General features: G+C 37.9%; 1 pseudogene; it reads left to right on the top strand.

Annotated features, from left to right (window-relative positions):
* Positions 1 to 4,404: 4,404 nt before the first annotated feature.
* LOC133261058 (olfactory receptor 4P4-like) lies at positions 4,405 to 5,340 on the top strand (annotated as a pseudogene).

Raw genomic sequence — 5,340 nt, 5'->3', positions numbered from 1 at the left:
AGCCTTCTAACTAACCTTTGAAAAATTCCAGAAACTTTAAAATGCTATTTTTACTGTTTTGGAAAACCTGGCTTCAACTATCATGAATTGTGATTTGCACATGAGCTCTTAAAATTATCAGTGCCATGTCTCACAGCTATCAAAATATTACTAGATTTACTTGTCTTTTCATATTTCACAAATTTAATCATATTATTAGTCCTTTGGATTCCATTATGGAAAAAAGTTTAATATGAAGAAGAATGCACTGCCCCAGCAGATAAGTGGACAGTATTGCAGTGAAGGAACTGAAGATATATTAAAAAAAAAATAAAATCAAAACACCAGTATGCTTCTAAGATTATGCAGAAGAAAAAATGTATGATGAAATTTTCAAACAAGCTATTTGAATGGATAATATTTAAGTGGTAGGTTTCTTTTTCCTAAGTTTAGTTGAGATGAAGAAAAATTAGGAGAACATAAACATCTGTCTAGTTTGGATAAGGTTAATTAATTCAAAAGAAAGAAAGAAAAAAAAACTGGCTGAAATAAGCAGTACATTTATTTTCAGAAATGTGGGGAAGTCAGCTCAACCCAGACCAAAGAGAAAGATTTTGCTTAATGATAGGATGTTTCCCCAAAGTGAGAAACCCCAGCCTTCAGGTAAGAAAGAGCAGATTGTTTACGGCAGGGAAACTGTGCTATGTCTTATCCATATTTTATCCCATGTTACAATATTACACATTTTAAATAAGCTATTCAAAATGTATAGTAAGAATAATACAATATACCCATTGATATGACAAATATGTCAATGACAATGAATATTTACTAAATGTTTTATCTTAATATATACCAGTTTCTGTCCTAAGCTGTTATATAAGTGAACTCATCATATCTTTACAGCAGATCTCAGAGTTAATTACAGTATTATTCATTTTATAGATGAAGAAGCTGAGGTTATATATTTTATCTGTGATTATGCTCCAAGTGAATTTTGGAGCCAGTATCTCATTCTATGTAGGTCCAGAACTCATAACCTTAATTACTAGAATCTACTACCACTCGAACAGTGTGAGGACCTCCTAAATTTATAACACTATGGGGGTTCCAAGAGGAAGGAGGGGAAACTTACATGTTTTTGAGCATCAAGTTCTATATATGTAACCTTATTTACATTCCACAGTAATCCTGTAAATTAGGCTGCTGCTGCTGCTGGTAAGTCGCTTCAGTCATGTCCGACTCTGTGCGACCCCATAGATGGCAGCCCACCAGGCTCCCCCGTCCCTGGGATTCTCCAGCAAGAATACTGGAGTAGGTTGCCATTTCCTTATTCAGTGCATGAAAGTGAAAAGTCAAAGTGAAGTCGTTCAGTCGTGCCCAACTCTTAGCGACCTCATGGACTGCAGTCCACCAGGCTCCTCCATCCATGGGATTTTCCAGGCGAGAGTACTGGAGTGGGGTACCATTGCCTTCTCCAATGCATGCTTATTTTAAGGAAGAAGGAAAAAGTATTTAAGGAGGTGAAGACTCTTGCATTTGAGTATCAGAGCTGTGTGCTGAACACGACACTATCTCTGAAGTTTCTGATATTATTATTAATAATATTTCCTATCTTGTTCAGGGAATTGTACAAGATACAATTCCTGAGATGGTGTACTTACATTTTCTCTGGGGCCTTGATGTTATAGTTAGTAATCATGTGTGTGTTATTTGCTCAGTTGTATCTGACTCTTTGTGACCCCATGGACTGTAGCCTACCAGGCTCCTCTGTCCATGGAATTCACCAGGCAAAAATATTTACTGAAATGTGTAGCCATTCCCTTCTCCAGGAGATCTTCCCAACCCAGGAGTTGAACCCTGGTCTCCTTCATGGCAATCAGATTTTTACCATTGGAGCCACCAGGGAAGCTCTTAGTAATTGTTGAGGATAGCCAATAATTATTAAATATATAGTACTTTACAGATATTGTTTTAAGAAATTTCATATTTAGAAACTAATTATTCAAAAATTCACCATATAAAGAGATATTATCTTTACCTTGATTTTACAGAGAAGTAAACTGAGGCACAGGAATTGTAATGAAATTGCCTCTGTATTTGTTACTTTCTATAGTCTCAATATATCAAGCAGAGAAGGGAAGGCAGGAGAGAGGTAAACAGATGTCCTCCCCAAATTAATGGAGAATCAGAAGTCACACATTATTGCAATCTGGGGAGATCTTCAGAGATTATCTAATCGCTTTTATTTTATGAATGGGAGCCTGGGATCCTAGGGAATGAACAATTAAGCAACAGAATGGGAGGAATAAACTAGGTATTTTGCCTACTTATATAGTGTATTTACCAGATGATTACCTGAATACAGGTATAACTGCTTCTATTTTAGAGAACTGAAGAGATTCTTTTATATAGTCATGCATATTGTGTGGGTGAATTCTCTAAGAAATTAAGGGAAGAAGTGCTACATCTTGTTTATTGTATTGTGTTGGGGGGAACTATTTTGGAATTAAAGGAGCCCACTTCTCAGTATATTATTTCCAAACTAGGCAACTATAATTACAGTCTGATAAGACGTAACTCAAATAACTTCTGAATGATAATTTATTTTGAAAGGGGAGATAATCTTGCAAGAGAAATGTAGACAAATAGAAAAAGCAGAGCTGTAGATATATTAACCTAGAGATGCTACAAATAAAGTTTAAGAAGTATGAAAGTTTCATGTAATATTTCACATGAAGGAATTATTTCCTCTTAAAAGTCAAAATGGGTTATATGAGTCCACTCATAAAAATGATTTGTTCTTCAGTTTTATTGTGAATTACCTGACTAAAGGATGATGTATTATTCCTTCAAAATTATACCACATTGTTCACTTTCCGTTTTTTTTACTTAATTGATATTTATTTAACATTGACTCTGTGCCAAGCACTGCAAAATCCACCCACACACCCCACGCCAATTTTGTGATTTCATTAGAAACCACTTAATCAAACAAATTTTGTAGTTACCTCTATTCTACATCCTAAATTGGCACATGTGTGGATCACAATAAACTGTGGAAAATTCTGAAAGAGATGGGAATCCCAGACCACCTGATCTGCCTCTTGAGAAATTTGTATGCAGGTCAGGAAGCAACAGTTAGAACTGGACATGGAACAACAGACTGGTTCCAAATAGGAAAAGGAGTTCGACAAGGCTGTATATTGTCACCCTGCTTATTTAACTTCTATGCAGAGTACATCATGAGAAACGCTGGACTGGAAGAAACACAAGCTGGAATCAAGATTGCCGGGAGAAATATCAATAACCTCAGATATGCAGATGACACTATCCTTATGGCAGAAAGTGAAGAGGAACTAAAAAGCCTCGTGATGAAAGTGAAAGTGGAGAGTGAAAAAGTTGGATTAAAGCTCAGCATTCAGAAAACTAAGATCATGGCATCTGGTCCCATCACTTCATGGCAAATAGATGGGGAAACAGTGGAAACAGTGTCAGACTTTATTTTTCTGGGCTCCAAAATCACTACAGATGGTGACTGTAGCCATGAAATTAAAAGATGCTTACTCCTTGGAAGGAAAGTTATGACCAACCTAGATAGCATATTCAAAAGCAGAGACATTCCTTTGCCAACAAAGGTTCGTCTAGTCAAGGCTATGGTTTTTCCTGTGGTCATGTATGGATGTGAGAGTTGGACTGTGAAGAAGACTGAGCTCCAAAGAATTGATGCTTTTCAACTGTGGTGCTGGAGAAGACTCTTGAGAGTCCCTTGGACTGCAAGGAGATCCAACCAGTCCATTCTGAAGGAGATCAGCCCTGGGATTTCTTTGGAAGGAATGATGCTAAAGCTGAAACTCCAGTACTTTGGCCACCTCATGCGCAGAGTTGACTCATTGGAAAAGACTCTGATGCTGGGAGCGATTGAGGGCAAGAGGAGAAGGGGACGACAGAGGATGAGATGGCTGGATGGCATCACTGACTTGATGCACGTGAGTCTGAGTGAACTCCGGGAGTTGGTGATGGACAGGGAGGCCTGGCGTGCTGCGGTTCATGGGGTCGCAAAGAGTCGGACATGACTGAGCAACTGATCTGACCTGATCTGATCTGATGTCACCCCACTTAACACTATTAAAATTAACTCTTTTTTTTTCATTCTTGATAAATATAATTCCTTGCTTCCTCACAAAATAATTCAAATTATGTAAAAACTAGAACTTTGTCTAATTTATCACTGTATTCTTAGCTCTTAGAAGAATATTCAAAAAGAGTTGTATGTATTAAATGAAAATGATTTCAGTGGATCTCAAAATAACTTGTCTTTAAAAGGCATTGGTGCCATTTTAAGTAGATATTAGGTTTCCATTTTCTCATCAGTGATCAGTTTCATTGCTTTTCATTTCAGGTAACTTTCTTGAACATCAGATCATGGAAGATAGAAATAATGTTACTGAATTTATTCTCTTGGGACTTTCTACAGACAAGAAAGTCCAGATCCTCTGCTTTTTATTTTTCTTATTCTGTTACCTGGCTATTTGTTTGGGGAATTTTATCATCGTGATTTCTATTACTTGCAGTCAGCTAATCACCCAGCCCATGTATTTCTTCCTTAACTGCCTTGCACTCTCAGATATCTTCTACACCTCCACTGTGACACCCAAACTCATGACTGACTTACTGATGGAGAAAAATGCCATTCCTACAAAAACTGCATGACACAGCTTTTCAGCACACACTTCTTTGGGGGATTGAGGTCTTCATCCTCACAGGGATGGTCTGTGACCGCTATGTGGCCATCTGCAAACCTCTCCACTACGCCATCACCATGAACAGGCAAAGACATCACTCGATTCTCATGGCATTGGGTGCGGGGGGACTTCTTCATTCTCTTGGTCTCTTTCTCCTTGTGATTGTTTTACCTTTCTGTGGCCCCAATGAAATAGATCACTATTACTGTGATGTATATCCTTTGTTGAAACTAGCCTGCACTGATACACACAAAATTGGCTTTTTTGTCATTGCCAATTCTGGCTTGATGGGACTGGTGCTCTCTGTGGCTCTGATGGCCTCCTACATTTTGATTCTGTATAACGTGCGCACATATTCTGCAGAAAGCCGCCAAAAGCACTTTCCACCTGTAGCTCCCACATCACAGTCATAATCCTCTTTTTTGCACCTGTCATCTTTCTTTACATTAGACCTGCTGCAACATTACCAGAAGGTAAGGTGTTTACGCTCTTCTACACAATTATTGTTGTCATGCTCAACCCGTTTATCTACACACTCAGAAACATGGAGATGAAAAATTCCATAAGAAGAGTTTGGTGCAATAAAAGGTTCTGGGAAGGGAGGCTAATGATTTGA

Source organism: Bos javanicus, chromosome 15 (assembly GCF_032452875.1).
Source record: "Bos javanicus breed banteng chromosome 15, ARS-OSU_banteng_1.0, whole genome shotgun sequence".
NCBI classification, from domain to species: Eukaryota; Metazoa; Chordata; class Mammalia; order Artiodactyla; family Bovidae; genus Bos; species Bos javanicus.
The sequence above is the reverse complement of the archived record's forward strand: the minus strand, read 5'-3'. Positions and strand labels throughout refer to the sequence as shown.